The sequence below is a fragment of the Gobius niger genome, assembly GCF_951799975.1.
Source record: "Gobius niger genome assembly, chromosome: 4".
Classification (NCBI taxonomy): Eukaryota; Metazoa; Chordata; class Actinopteri; order Gobiiformes; family Gobiidae; genus Gobius; species Gobius niger.
This window is the reverse complement of record NC_136855.1, coordinates 37,202,330-37,219,359: the sequence shown is the minus strand read 5'-3', so window position 1 is coordinate 37,219,359 and position 17,030 is coordinate 37,202,330.

Here is a 17,030-nt window from a genome sequence, read left to right as displayed (position 1 = left end):
TAAAAGTTGTAGACCAGAAAGCAGGGCACTACAGTAGTGGATACGACTGGGGATGAAAGCATGCATTAGCGTCTCAGTGTTGGCCCGAGAGAGAATAGGGCGGACTCTGGCTATGTTCTTTTTAAATGGTAAAAAAACGATCTTTGTGATATTCTTAAAGGGGTATTATGCAAAATCGACTTTTTCAAGCTCTACATCATGTTATGTCATTCCCTCATTAAAAACATGCCTGAAGTGTTGCCTTGGCACATTCACGTATTTTTGAGTAATCTGTAAAAACTCTGATGGCGGCCATTTTAGGGACAGGTTTGCCTGAGTCCTCCTAGGAACGCCCCCACCTCCTGGAGACGCCTCCGAGCTTTCGTCACCAGCCGAGTAACCAACCACTGCTCCTCAGCAGAACCCCCTCCCCACTGATGCCACAGACAGCGTGTGGAGGGGGCGTGTCTGAAAGGCTCAGAGGTTCTTAAAGAGACAGAGGCCTATTTCAAGACATTCACTACAGCCATTTTGAGAGAGCAATTTTATACAAGGCAGTTTTTCTAATTTACTGCATTTACAGACCAACAGAAGGTTTGGTCATCATTGTCGTGTGCTATAGACTGGTGCTATGTGATTGAAAAAAACATAATATCCGCTCTTCAATGTGTGGAATAAACGAGTCAAAAATCTCACCCAGGTTCTTCACCTGTGAGGAAGGATTAATAGACAGTGACTGCAGTTTGGGTAAAAGTCTCTCTCTCAGGGCCGATGATTAACATTTCAGTTTTGTCCTGGTTAAAGGAATAGGCCATCGTTTTACATACTGAGATAAGTTCTTACCTAAGGACCTACTTTAGGACCTGTCTGGTCTTCACCCGTGCCTTTCCGTGGGAAAACGTGGAAGAGCTTGGTAGCTTCTATCTTGACCTGTTTTGGAGCTATAGAGGAGAGGGGGAGGCTAAATGCTAACGCCGTCTGCGCTTTGTTTACGTGACTGAAGGCACGGGGGAAGATCAGACAGGTCCTAAAGAACTCGTCAAAGCTAAGGTAAGAACATATCTCAGTATGTAAAAACGGTGGCCTGTTCCTTTAAGCTGGAGAAAGTTTTCTGCCATCCAGAATGTGATATCAAAAATGCAGTTAAAAAGTGCATCTATTAACATAGTCCGTGCTGATTGATGTATTTTCTGTACAAGGAAGAAGGAAGTGGATATTTAGGTAGCACTAACCATTCTGCCTGCTTTGATGTTGTAGGGAAGTGAATGTTGCCATGTGATATAAATTGATGAATTAGGAGTAAGTTACAGCACAATAGTGTCAAAACAATGTTTATGCATGACAGGTAAACTTTAAGACCTGCTTCATTCTGAGTCTTTGATTGTCTCAACAAAATAACATGTTTCTAAATCTGGCACTAGAGTCTGAGCAGTAGCTACAGTATGACTGGATAGACTCCACGAAATGTTATTATCCACTTGTGTCGAGATTATCCCGTGTTTTCAACATGAAAATGTGACTGATGAGTCGAGTCTTGAAGGACAAAAAACATGGCTACAAAGCCCACTGCTCGTCCGTGCCCTGAATCCGAACGCCAAGGCTGGAGGGAGAAAAGCGCGGTCTGAGGGCATTAGCAAACATACTCAAAAGTGCATCTTTGAAATGAAAAGCGCGCGCGGTCATTCCCTCCGGACGCACGTATGGAGGAAATCAATATGTAACGCCGTATGACATGCATATACATAAGGCTTTCTGAGAGATGGGGATGGAAATTGAAATGCCCACAGTGACCCAGAACGCTGTCGGCGCAGACGTGTTTCTTATCTGCAATTTCTCCATTTTCCTCGCACGTGGCCCAACATTGAGTACGGTTGTTTCTTTCCTTAACGTGTGAGTAATGTGGGAGAAGAAGTATCTACCTTCCCCGATATGAGTTGCAGTCTGAAGATGTTTCACCCCCCATCCAAAAGGTTACACCAAACTGGACTTGTGTTTGTTTGGGAGTCAGGGCTTGACATTAAAGGGACTATACTTGTTTTTTTTTATAGAAGTGGATAGCACATTTTTTTTGTCCGCCTTTAGTGTAGTGTAGAACAGTGTGACTGAGGTCCACTATTCTGTGACCTCGGTCCAGATCTGGACCCAAGCGCTAACCCGTCCGCACCCGAACCTTGATCTGAACTTTAGACCCGATTGTAAATCCCCTTAGACCAGTGTTTCCCAACCAGTTCGCCCTGTCGGTGCTTATTTTCCCGATAATGACCAGCGTTCTATACATTATCCGCTTCTTATACGGCCATTTGACAACTGAACACACACAACATAAACTTCATACACTTTTATGAAGGTCGAAAGGTTTATTTAATGATTTCCGCTGCAAATAGTTCCCAAAAGTTTGCGCGTTGCTTGGCAACGTTTGGCTAGGCTTGTAGCAGCAAGGCTAGTAGCTAGTTGGAGGAATGGTGGTGAATCTATGGGTAAGTTGAAAGTCAGACTCACGCTAACTTCACAAGCAATTCCCACGACTTCTCTCGCAGTGACGGGGACAGATAGTGTCGCTACTACGTACGCACGGAGTGATATGAAAGCACAAACTCCGTTGCCATTGGCAGCGGTCATTATTTTTTTCAGAGGTCCTTTATCAGAAAATAATGACCGGTAAAATGTTGGAAAATCCCATTCAAATCAATGGAGCGTTGTACTTACGTTGTGAAGAGCCGTGTAATGAGTAAGGGATAATGTACAGAACGCTGGTGATTATCGGTAAAATAAGCACCGACACATATCGGTGTTTACTTCCATGGAAAAGTGCCGGGTTAGTCCTGTTGTGATTCTGCGCTGATGTTGTTTCGTTGAGCCTGACTGAGATCCTCGTAATAGCTGCGGAGAATGACTCACTCTGAGACGGGCCTTCAGTGACCGGCTAATAACCCTCTTCGCGGAGAACACCACTCCGCTGCGCGTCGTGGTGTTCTTGATTCTACGTCGTGCATTATAACCGTCTAATGCACGGCTCCTTGTTGTTTAATCCTTACTTAAAAAGTGAAATAACTCAGCAGAACTCAACAAAAAAATATACAAACAGGCCCCAATGAACAGTTTCAGTTGGCGAGACCAGGGTTTAAGCGGGATAATGCACTCCGAGGTGTCCATCATCAGAATACCTGAAAATGGACACCTCGGACAGAATAACCGTCCTTCACGCCTCCGCGTCGTCCAGTTATTTCTGATAATGGACACGTCGTCATGCATCATCCCTTACATTTTCTCGACCTTTTGCTTGACAATGAGTTTTTTACCTGGTTAAATAAAGGATAAATAAAATAAATTGAGATGCTACAGAAAAGTGGTTTTCGGTATAGGGCCTGTAATGTAAAGCCCTGATGAGAGCTTACACAAACATTTGGTGACCAGATTATCCAAATGCAAAACTGGGCCAAAATGTCAATCTCCAGGGTGTAGTGGCTAAATCCTCACTGCGGTCCCATGGTCAATGGTAAAACGGTTTGTTTGCGGACAGCATGGAGATGATCGACCTTTGAGCTTTTCGTAATTAGATACATGGGACGAAGGGCTCAAGACTGAGAATGTCTCTTTGCGTCTCATTAAGTTTGTATCTTATGTAAACTATCAATAAACGCCAGTGGCTGGGAGTGACGTTCAGCAATTCATCAGAACCAGGAGCCAATCTGACAATGCTTGAAAAATGACTACTTGAGTGAATATTGTTGCTTCTTTCCCCACACTTCTGCTGAAAACTGAAACACGTGATCGATCAGACCTTGTTCAAAACACACACCACACATTTCCCTCAACGCTGCAGACTATTATTTTCTTTATCAGGACCAAATTCATAAAGAACGGCATGATTTGGTCAAAAGTCATGTATTGTGACATACTAGTGGAGAATCTGTGATTGTTTAGTTCTTTTATTTCGTCAGAAGAGACCTTGGTGCATCTACAGTAATTGCTTTCTAATCGATTGTGAACAGTATTGCTGTTTACGTAAAAGCGAGAGCTGCTTCTAAAGACTAATCCTTGTTAAAATAAGGATGCTAGAAATGAGTTCGGAAAGTTAGGAATGAATCATAACGAAATGTTTTAAATCCATTGTTTCAACCCAAGAAACGGTGCAGGGGTTTTAACTTTTTGTATCACGTGTACTGTGAATGACAAATGTATTCAAAAGAGCAAGAATCTGACAAAGAGAGACATGGAGTTTGTAGGAAATGTGTGCAAACCATGATGTGTTTTCAAGGTTTTGACAAAAGAGCCGTGTTTTATCTGTTCAACTAGTTGGTGCCGTCAGTCTTCTTCAGTCTTAGCAATCAAGGAAAATGGATAATGACACAAACCCTTGAGAACATTTTCCCTTCATCTTCTCCTTTATGTCTTACAGATTTTCATCCTCACTGGAAAGAATGGGTCTGTTTTTAAAAATCGTCACTCCGGCCGTTCTCTTGCTGGTCCTCACCCTCCACCCGGTGCGTCTACAGGACACGGCGACCACAGGAGCTCCCCGTCATGGCCGGACCATCGACAAAGATTGGCTCAGAAAAAAGCTTCCTCTTAAGACTTTGATGAATGACCAGCCCTCTGCAGACTATCCATCGGAGGAGAGCGGAGTGGAATCGGGCTTCGAGTCCAGCGGAGGGGTGGCTTCAGGCGGCGTTATACTGGAAACAATAGAAGATGAAATCAATGGAACTACGGATTACCCAAACGTACCAACGACTGCAGCCGTGGCACCGGAAAACCAAGACGCCAATGTTTCGACGGCCACGCAGTTTCCCAGCGGTGACGCAAACGTGACCCACGGTGACGCAAACGTGACCCACGGTGACGCAAACGTGACCCACGGTGACGCAAACGTGACCCACGCCCCAAACAACGAGACCGTGTTGGAAGATGCTGATAAAGAGATCCTGCAGAATGCCACGGTAGCTTCGAACGGCACGGAAGCACCAACCGCGACCCCGGTTTCGAAGAAGAATGCGACGACCGCGATGGATTCAGGAGAGGGAATTACCAACGGGACGGAAGGTAACGTGACGGTAACCCTGGCGCCGCCTGGACCGGAAACGACAACGCGAGAGAAGTCCGAGGGGCCGGCAGCGACTAATGAGACCACGGTCGCTCCACCTGAGACCACCACCTCTGAACCCATCACCTCGGACCGGGCCAACCTGTCCGACAAGGGGGCGGCAGCGTCCAGCGGGACAGCGGAGAGAGGTAAGGACATGGCATGCTATTGAAAGTAGGAAGTACAGAAGAGATGGATGCTGCTTTCAGTTTAAGGGAAGACACAGCCAGTCCCTCATGGATTTTGTGGGCATATTTCGTGATTATATTCGCTGACCATTTTCCCCCCAAATTTGCATTTTTCATCAGCTTAAAAGAGGCTCAGGGAAATGAGAAAATACTTAAAGGGATATTTCAGGATTTTTGACATAGGGCCTCATTTCCAAGTTATCCAGAGTGTTGCTGATTTCTGGAGATATTTCTTTTTTGTAATTCATGCAGTTCTTACATTTGAAGAGTTACGTGGTGCTAGGCTTGTGCTAGGCTAGTGCATGTCTATGGTATCAGCTAGCCTGCGTTAAAAACAGTCTGACCCGCTCCACAGAGCACCTGAGGCAAATCACTTATATCACCAGACTAACCATATAAATGTCTGTGTCTATAGAATAATTTTTGGAATATAACTGACCTTGCATCACATGAATGATCGCATTTTGAGGGACTATTTCCTAGCAGATCACTCCGCCGCCGCGTAGCTTATACAAACACGAAGCTGATGCTGCTAAAATATAAGGTATTTTAATTGCAAAATGGTTAAAATGATTCTATCGACACAGACATTTATATGGTTAGTCCAAGACTAGGGGCGGGGAGCGGATCCTGCTCGGTCCTCGCTTCAGAAACTCACTTTATTGCGCAGAAGTTGCGGAGTTAAGGAAAAATTGTGGATTATTGGAATTGTTGTGGGAAAGTTGCCTTCTTTTAGATAAGCTACGAGGCCGCACTGATTTCGCAAAGTTCGCTTGAATTTAGATAGATAGATCAAGTGGAAGAAGATGAATGGATGGAGATAGATAGATAGATAGATAGGTAGATACGTAGATAGATAGATAGATAGATAGATAGATAGATAGATAGATAGATAGATAGATAGATAGATAGATAGATAGATAGATAGATAGATTTGTCACATACAATGTCAATAAACATGACATGTAGTGAAATGATAAGAACACACACCTCTGTCATTTTAAGCGGGCAAAAAGCATGAGAAGAAGCTACAATAAAGTGTTCATGGGGCCTACAGGGAGTAAGCTCATGTTGAATCTCTTTGTTCCTCCTTTAACAGGGTGTTCATTTGGCGTATAGCCTGGGGGATGAAGCTTGTGTTGAACCTCACAGATTCCGCACAAAGAGAGAATTTGAAGTTTTGGTTTGTTTTCTCTCTATCGTCCCTTAAACCGTTGTAAAGCTCTCAACTTCCAAATCCAATACAACGATACGCCATCTAAATATCGGCATATCTTTGATGATACCCAACGCGAAAGTCTGCGAGGGGAATCTTTTCCAATAACACATACGGCTGTTTTAGAAAATAAGAATTGTACTAAAAGTTAGTTTTTTGGGTTAATCAATAAGACAAAATACAGAAAAGGTTACAAGAAGTCAATAGGTGAGCGGGAAAAGGTTAGTTTTGTGAAAAACTTTAGCTTCTGAATCGATATGGAAAAAGTAGAAATAAAGTGCAACTATTTTCTTTCCGAGCCTTGAGCAAGTTATGAAGTTGATTTTAAGCAATTCATAAAGAGTGTTTGTGTTTCAGCTCAATCAATGCGCCATAACACCAGATGAAAGAGAGCTTTATATATATGTCCTTATATGACAGATTTTGCTAAAGAAATACAAGACTGCATGCACTTTATTTGTCTCTCCAGATGGGTCTTTGTAAACAAACCATGAGGCTTTATTAAGTCATACAGTGTACATGTCCCTCCTGCCAACATGGGAGACCTTAAAGATCCTGTATTTTGCAGCACTATTATTTTTAACTTACCTGTCATGGAGATCAAGTAAAGTAAAAGCACCCTCCCTGATTTCTTGACATAGCAAGCCACGGTTTGTAGTGGAGGCAGCTTCAGCACTGAAACAAGTATGGGGAAGCTTAAAATGAAATGACACTCTACGTACGCAGCACTACTCAAACTTGCGTGATTGAAACAACTGCTCAAAATGGCTTCTTTTAAGCCAGGAAGATCCAGCTACTTCGATTCATAGGCCGTTCATGATGGAGGAATTGGAGCAGGAGAGAATACGACTCAGTGGGAATGACACAGTTTGGAAAGAAGTCTCCAAAGAGAAAATCTCCTACTGATTTGGAAGTGATTGAACTCACAAACCTGCCACATTCATCTTATGGCTGAAAGTCCTTAAAGGATCTGTATCCTGCTATTTTAGCCATCCCAAAGTGAAGTATAGGCATTCATATGATATACTGTACTACTACCACTATGGAGCACTCATTTTTGTGATAAATATAAGTATTTTCTGGAGGTATTTTTCAAACCCGGAAGACACAACGCTTCGATTCAGTTAAGCCCGCCCCCGCTCTCTCCGCGCATACAACTTCACTGTAGTACAAAATACACAGCAAAAAGTGACTTCATGATGCAGTTATAAGGAGTTGACATCTGCAACACAGCTTCATAAATAGCTAACACACATGCTAATATGCTAACACACAAGCTAACACGCGTTTTGACTCACCACCGCTCTGGTCCATTGCTCTTTACATTATGGGACTCGCGTTGGTTATAAAAGTGAATCCACTTTGATTCTGGCGAAGGTTCACCAAACATCCATCAGTGACAGTCACAGAAAAACACTATTGTAGCTGATAGTCGCCAAATTCCAACTTCTGGCGAGTGGCCAAATGCCTCTCGTAGCCAAAATGCGCATTTTCGCCACATTATCGCTAGGTGACAGGCGTGTCCAGAGTAGGTTAGAAAGAGCTCCTTCATCACAGCTTTCAGTGCAAACATGACATCTGACGCTCAGGGGGTGTGTTTGTTTTGTCCGCAGGGGCAACTCTGACCTCAGGAAGTGCCCCGGTTACCTCCTCGTTTCTTTTTTTCCTTTATTTCTTTCTTGCGACAGAAATAATGAAAAAGCTGTTTTACAAATTCAAATCAGGCCGTAAGCTTAGAATTAAAACATTACATTACGCTCTGACGACACAACTGAGCAACTCAGTGGTTTTCCAGGAGAAAAGGATTGCTGAGAACTACGTGAATGAAGTCAAAGACCACTCTGGGGGTGTTTTTGATAAGGAAATAGCAAAACAACATGGTTAAAAGCTCCAAAAAGTCGATTTTGCATGATATAGGACCTTTAAATCTCCAACATCAAGCACATCATTTTGATTATTGTCACCACTTTTAGACGCCTTTATGAGGCAGGATTTGACCTTCATATCAGCTGAGAGAGAAGACATTGAACTTTATAATGGATGAACCTATCCACATGCACAGAGATTTAAATTATAGGCTCTTTAGAAAGTTGTGATGTCGCGGATATGCAACGTATTGGATAATTTCGTGAAGGACGACCATCATAACAAGGTTAAAAACTCAGAAGTCGATTTGGCTCCTAAAAACACAATCTGTAGAAGCAAAACAACAGGGTTCGGTTCATTCTTAGCCGCTGAACTTTGTAAAACAGCCCAGTCATTGCAGGGCTCGCCTCCTGAAAGTCTACCTCCCCTCGGTAATCGCACACCAGCGCTCCGAGCACACACACAAACACACACAAACACACACACACACGCACCCTTTTATTGTTGTGTCTCCCCTACACCCTTTCCCTGACCCACATTTTCTCTCTCCGCCGGTTCCCATTGGCACCGCACGAATGGCTCCTTCTGTCAATGGAAAGGTTGTCTTGAGTTTCGGGCTGCTATCAACGCGTCAGTCGTGAGCGAAGGGCCGCCTTTACCGCCAGCGACTTCTCCGCGGGACAATGGAAGGCCTGTTTTTTTTTCTTTTAGTCAAGGGGGCTGGTGAAAAGCGCGGTCCCAGGATAGGTCAGCGATACGGGGGGTTTCTCTGAGAGCGGGGCGTGGGAGCACTTCTGTACAATCGACATGTAGGATCTCGGCGACCGGAAAAAAAGGCCAGATAGGCAGCTAGCTGTGAAAACGGTTACAAATTCGCCCCGAACCGAAAGCGACAATGTGGAGATAGGCTTGGTAGAATGAGGCGGACCCGGGATAGCAGATGTTCAAAGGCCCTCGGATCGTTAGGTGTAATTTGATTAGGTCAACTGCTGCTGACACCGAACCCCGCGGCAACACTGCGGTTTAATCGAGGTCACGGACAAAAGGATCTCGAGAGTTTGCAAACGCCGAAATGAGCAGTCGAAAAGAGAAAGGGAAGCTCACGGACGTAGATTTTTTCCCGTGATATTTACAATGGCGTGTACTTTGGGAAACACCTACTTAGAAGCAAAGAGGGTTAGGTTACTATGCAGGAGGTTCCCTTGGTTTCATGTGTCTCTAGGATCGCATTCACACCTGAAATTGGGGACCAAACTGCAACATTGTTTAATTTTTCCAACTGGCGTGGTCCTCGTTCACACCTGGAGAAATCCTCTGCACGCCTGTGGTGGCGCTGCATCAAAACCGTCTACAAGATGGTGGCACGGTAGCGCAGCGGTTAGGCCCTCCGCTTGACAGCTAGATGGTTATGGGTTCAATTCAATGGGGGCCGGGCCGGGCTGGGTCGGCTATAATTGTATGACCCAGATCAAAAGGCCTCATTGTGCAGTGGAGATCTCTCGCACAGTCGTCCCCACTGCTATATCCACAAGATCAACACTTGATTCCAGGCACATGTTTGTTTAGCTGTAGTGGTTTGCAAAAATAGTACTCAAGTCTTCACACTGTTTTAATATGAATTACCATTGGTATTCCATGTATTTTTCTTTTCAAATAATGTGTGTAAAGTAAAAAGTGCTTACACTTGTATGTATGTCAAAGTACTGTAGTAATTATTCGTTCAATCCACACTCGGTGGTGGTAAGCTTCATTTACCACGTGGCTATAATGTGTTGTTTACATCCTGATCTCTTATGTCAGTGCCCTCTGCTCGACACATGTGGAATTCTTTTGTATTGCCCCCTAGTGGCTGGAATGACATACTCAGGGATTTGTGCTCTACAAGTCAGGGGCCTTGTTAAATCATCCGGCTCGTGGGCCGCAGTTTGAGGACCCCTGTTATAGAGTGTATTGATTTTTATAGCAAGACTTTTATGTAGATTTTCGTACCTGATGGTTTTGGCTTTTTTTGGCCACAGTTGTAGCCGAAACTGTCAGGTACGAAAATCTACATAAAAGTGTTGCTATAAGAGCCAAAATTGCATGGCTCCGCTCTTCTGACCGATTCATCGAAAAACCACTTACTTCCTCGTTTACAAAATGCAGGCCGTTTGCGTCATGCCCAGCTTTTCTCTGATTGGTTCGTGAATCAGGCCCAATGGCCGCTGGCTGCTCTGCTTTTTGGCCACAACACTAGGGGCCGCCATTGCTGTAGTACCTCCATATCGCCGCTGGTTTCCCATTGAAAAGCATTGCACATTAAAGGAATAGGCCACCGTTTTTACATACTGAGATATGTTCTTACCTTAGCTTTGACAAGTTCTTTAGGACCTGTCTGATCTTCACCCGTGCCTTCAGTCACGTAAACACAGCGCAGACGGCGTTAGCATTTAGCCTCTCCCTCTCTCCACTATAGCTCCAAAACAGGTCAAGATAGAAGCTACCAAGCTCTTCCACGTTTTCCCTATTTAAATATGGTTACGTGAAGTGTTCCACTACAAAGTATAATTACACAAAATTAAACAATGTGGATTTTCTAAGCGGATAAAAGGGGGAACTATATTGTAAGGCGTAATAATACCAGTAGTTCGAAATCCGCGCAGTGATCTTCACTTTACTGTGCGGATGCCAAACTACTCCTGGTATTATTACGCCTTACAATATAGTTCCCCCTTTTATTCGCTTAGAAAATCCACATTGTTTAATTTTGTGTAATTATACTTTGTAGTGGAACACTTCACGTAATTTAAATAGGGAAAACGTGGAAGAGCTGTGACCTGTTTTGGAGCTATAGAGGAGAGCAGAAGAGGCTAAATGCTAACGCCGTCTGCGCTGTGTTTATGTGACTGAAGGCACGGGTGAAGATCAGACAGGTCCTAAAGAACTCGTCAAAGCTAAGGTAAGAACATATCTCAGTATGTAAAAACGGTGGCCTATTCCTTTAAAAACAACTTTAAAGCCTGATCCCAATTTTTTTGGAACTATCTAGAGCTAGATATTCCTCCTGTGCTAACGCTGGGTTAGTTACAATTAAGGGGACCAGGCTGGTTTTCGTAACAAGAATTTTAGAAATCTCGTACTTAATGAGGGCCGGACTGCTAGCATTGGAGCTGCGCGAGATACACGTCACGCAAGGGCCGAGTCTACAGTGAAGATCCCGCCCCTTGGTCCTTTTTAGGAACATGCTTCGTCTGATTTGGGGAGGAGGAGTCTGTAAATCCGCCATGATTTCCCCCACGAGCACGGTCATTATGGTAAACGGGGAGGAGTGAGGAGAAGCTGTCCATTTATATATCCAGTCTATGATCAGGCCCATCGGGAATTAGAAGAAATACACAGATCCCACACTTTGTAAAGAATAGGAAAAGAGTGTCTTCTGGCTGGCCTGGGTAGACAATTCCCATCGCTGCCTGAAGATTTGCCCCTAATCAAAAACAGAGAAGCAAACCAGCACAGTCACTGATAAAAGTGTTGTTTCCATACACAGAAACAGAGAAGAAATAAGCCAGTAAACTTCAGGGCACGAACGCAACCTACTTTACGAAGTTTCGAAAAGACATTTGAATAGGTTTCTTTGAAAATGTCTCAAGGTCTCAGCGCCTTCAGTTTCTTCACGATGCAGAACTCTCCAGTGCTGCGTATCGTTTCCGATGAGTTATGTTTTTTTCTTGAGACGTACAAGCTGCTACATATGTTTTCCTGGTTATATGACGGCGGAACATAACGGTAACAGATGGGAGCAGTAAACAGTGGAACTCAAATGCACAATAACGCTCTGAACACACGGGGTGATCTCAAAGGTGCAATAGCTGTGCTCTATAGGGGACAGTATTGGTTTCACAGAACTGCCACGGGCTCTTTCATATGTCGGCAGATTGTACGTTTGGAAATTCCCGGAAAGTTTAAAGTTTTTGTGTGAATACTCCAGGTGTTTTCGGAGACGAACATAAAGGCTCCGGCGGACAAAAGGCGTTAGAGAAGATCCTACTGTGGAATTTGCCTCTGTGACTTTTTACAGGTCTGGCAAATGGCATTAAAAAGCATTAAAAGTCATTAAAAAGCTTTAAATTGGATTAAAACTGGTATAAATTCATTGAAAACACCAACAATATGGTCTAGAACAGGGGTGCCCAAACTTTTTGTTTCTGAGGGCCAAAATGAATAAGTATCTGTGAGTCCTGGGCCAAACACGGTGATGTCAAGTGTGAAACACTTATAACTGCAAATAATAATACATTTGCATTTGATTCTATCTATGCAAATACCATGCTACAGTAATATAAATGTTAACTATGGAAAAAGCCTAGTTTTAGTAGAACAAAATCAGCTATTGCAGTATAGCAATATAGTGCAAAATGTAAACAACAACACCTATATCTACAGCACCTACTGTGACTTTAAATCATGAATTTGTTAACTCAAAGACAATGTGATACTAGATCATAAAGGTTGGAAAACTGGGAAAGTTGATACTAAAACGCTCTGTGATAAACACCAAGACACCACAAGTGTTTCCTTAACTTTGCAAAAGGAGTGAAACAGCGCCCCCAATTTGACGCTAGTGGCCAAAGAGTGCACTGCATCCATATTTACCATTGAGAATGAATGGGAAGAGAGTTAGTATTAAGACGAGCAAAAGTAGGTCACCCTCTGGCGTGCCAACATAATTGTGGCTCCACTTTGGGCACCCCTGGTCTAGAACATGTTCAGCTGCAGTTCTGGCTGAAATTGACCACGTTATTTTGCCTGTTCCGTCCAGTTCTCTTTCCTCAGCTTTATGAAATGTTTTTAAATCTTAAGGAATGCACGAATGAAAGAAAACTCAGTGGGTTTTCTTGGATAAATATGGTAAAAAACATTGGGGTAACGCTTTAGAGTACAGCCCACGTTCCAGGTGTAAGTACGGGCAACAAGAAAGTAATTACACATGTAAGTACAGGCTCTTACATGTGTAACAAGGGGGAACAATGTGTATAAAGGCAGTACGTAAGTGAGTACGCAAGTGAAGCTATGTGTCAAAGTGTAGTAAAGATATCTTCTCATTTTTCTCTGTTCACTCTTGCGTCTATTTATTACAGTCACATGTAAGAGTACCTGTACCTACATGTGTAATTACCTTCTTGTTACCCGAACTTACACCAGAAAGGCGGGCTGTATTCTAAAGCGTTACCAAATGTGGTTGCTTCAAAGTAACAATATTTGTCTGTATTGTTAAAATATCCATCTTCACATGTCCTGGGCAGCCGTGTCTGTCAGTGTGTCAGTGTCAGACATCGACCCAGAGACGATCCCAGTGCAAAGAAAAGCCAGTGATTTGTTCCATTCTCGCCCACTCCTAAATTTTAAAAACTGAAATCCAAATATAGGCTTAAAAGATACAAAGTGAATCTTCTCGAGGGCAAAATTGCCAGACTAAATCCCAAATGAAGGATGTGTTTCCGTAAAAGAAATGAAAATCCAGTAATCTGTAGGCAGAGGCCACTGAGGTCAGGAGTAAAGAGATCCTGACACGTTTACAGAGGCACGAAGAGGGTGAATTATTCATGTGGGAGACCTGCAGGAGCCGGTGCACTGTGTTTACATGTTTAACCTCTTACCACCCGCCTGAACCAAATGCATATTGTCCTCTTTGGCCATTATATAGGTATATTTTTGGTTGAGTTTTTGTCACATTTTTGTTGAATTTTTGTCACATTTTTGTTGAATTTTTGTCACATTTTTGTTGAATTTTTGTCACATTTTTGTTAAGTTTTTGTCAAATTTTTGTCATTTTTTTTGTTGAATTTTTGTCACATTTTTGTTGAGTTTTTGTCACTTTTTTTGTCATTTTTTTGTTGAATTTTTGTCACTATTTGGTTGAGTTTTTGTCACATTTTTGTCGAATTTTTGTCACATTTTTGTTGAATGTTTGTCACTATTTGGTTGAGTTTTTGTCACATTTTTGTTGATTTTTTGTCACTTTTTGGTTGAGTTTTTGTCACTTTTTTTTGTCATTTTTTTGTTGAATTTTTGTCACTATTTGGTTGAGTTTTTGTCACATTTTTGTTGAGTTTTTGTCAAATTTTTGTCATTTTTTTTGTTGAATTTTTGTCACATTTTTGTTGAATTTTTGTCACTTTTTGGTTGAGTTTTTGTCACATTTTTGTTGAGTTTTTGTCACTTTTTGGTTGAGTTTTTGTCACTTTTTTTGTCATTGTTTTGTTGAATTTTTGTCACTATTTGGTTGAGTTTTTGTCACATTTTTGTTGAATTTTTGTCACATTTTTGTTGAATTTTTGTCACTATTTGGTTGAGTTTTTGTCACATTTTTGTTGAATTTTTGTCATTTTTTGTTGAATTTTTGTCACATTTTTGTTGATTTTTTGTCATTTTTTAGTTGAATTTTTGTAATGTTTTTTAGTGAATTTTTGTCACATTTTGTCACATTTTTTGGTCACATTTTTGTCATTTTTTCGTCCATTTTTTGTCAATTTCTTGTGACATTTTTGTGACATTTTTGCCACCTTTTCATCCATTTTTCGTCACTTTTTTTGTCAATGTTTTCTCACTTTTTTCTAACATTTCCATCATTGTTTTCGTCTCACTTTTGTTGCTATTTTCACAGCTTTTTCCCAGAAGCTTTTGGACTGGGGTAAAGCCAAACTGGAGAAAATGTGCTCGGTTCAGGTGGGAGTTAAGGGGTTGAAAGGCGCATTGAGCTTCCCTGTGTACGGAATGCGCTGTAAACAAACATGTGCCTAAAACGCTGAAAAACTCATTTTGTTTGCATGACGTCTTACAAGAACGTTTACACCTGTCATGGCAGAGATGGGGAAGGCTCCAATCATCAGACCCATGTTTGTTTATGCACGCGCGTATATAATGAGAGAGCACAAACCGCGTTCGGAGTTCCCCTATTAGCGTGTTTTGATCGGGCTAAACTGGGATAAACACATCTGCGTCTGCTGAATATTCGGATCCGCACGCGACGCCTGTTTGTCGCCGTAATGGCATTAATTATCGGAGTAAATCCCGCACACGAGTTTGTTTATCTGCTGCGCTCGGTGCAAAACAGACATTTCTGCTTTAATTATTCCACAATGAACCCACAAATCAAGCGGCTGACGACTTTTGACTGTGTGTGGGGGGTTTGTGACTCCGTAATATCAGACTGACAAAACCTCGACTGAGAAATCTATAATAAAAACTCAATTTTTTTTTACATGACTAATATGGAACAGCCAAATATATTACTTAAAAATCTGAGATAACAAAGTAAATGTTAAAGGGGCTAGATGCAAGTTGGCCATTTTATACTCACTACTGCCATCTCAGGTCATACGTGTAACTGCACCTTCAAATGAAACACTCGTGCATGACGGCGCTTCGGACCCAAAGTAACACCTTTTTGAGTGACAGTGCAGGATTTTAGAGGCAGTTGTGGTGAACAGGTCTGGGCTTAGGACATGGCTGGAACATATGGGGGAGGAACAATACATCATTTTAACATTTTTAAACTGTATATTCTGTATATAAAAGTCTTTGACTGACATCATTGGAGTTTCTCGTGCGAATCTGCCATGTCAGTAAAATGGAAGGTAAAAATTTGCCCGATTTCACCTTTACAGTACGATACTTATCGATATTGATATTTAAAGGGACTATACAGAGTTTAAAAATGTGAAAATTATATATTTTCCTTCCCCTACATGTTCCAACAATGTCCTAATGTGTAGAATGAGCCCAGACCTGTTCACCACAACTGCCTCTAAAATCCTGCACTGTCACTCATAAAGGTGTTAATTCGGGTCTGAAGTGACGTCATGCACGAGCTTAATATAGAAGGTGCAGTTACACGTATGACCTGAGGTGGCAGTAGTGAGTATAAAATGGCCAAATTGCATCTAGGTCTTAAAAAAAAAAGAAGCTGTTTGGTGTTGATATCGAACCTATGGTATTGATCCACTCATCCGTTATTAACATGGTGTCTGATGATGTTTAGTGGCCATTTTGTTTCTGACCCCACAAAAAGCACAGTTATCGGAATATGATTTAGCGTTGACTTATGAAGACACTTTTATGCTCTATCTCTTATCTACAGAAAAATCTGTAAAGGTCTGGACATTCATTAATGATTCATAACGAGCCTTTGACCTAAATGGGGCCGATGGGTTGACAACAGCTGAAAACATCTGGATCCTTCACAATTTGCGATGTTTGATGGCTAATGCTAACGGCTATAGGGGAAATACACTGAGCAGGCTGATGCTAACGGCTATAGGGGAAATACATTGAGCAGGCTGATGCTAATGGCTATAGGGAAATACACTGAGCAGGCTAATGCTAACGGCTATAGGGGAAAATACATTGAGCAGAATAATGCTAACGGCTATAGGGGAAATACATTGAGCAGACTGATGCTAACGGCTATAGGGGAAATACATTGAGCAGGCTGATGCTAATGGCTATAGGGAAATACACTGAGCAGGCTAATGCTAATGGCTATAGGGGAAAATACATTGAGCAGAATAATGCTAACAGACTCTGGAAAGTTTCCCGGACTATTTGCGATGTTTGATGGCTAATGCTAGCGGCTATAGGGGAAATACATTGAGCAGGCTAATGCTAACGGCTATAGGGGAAATACATTGAGCAGGCTAATGCTAACGGCTATAGGGGA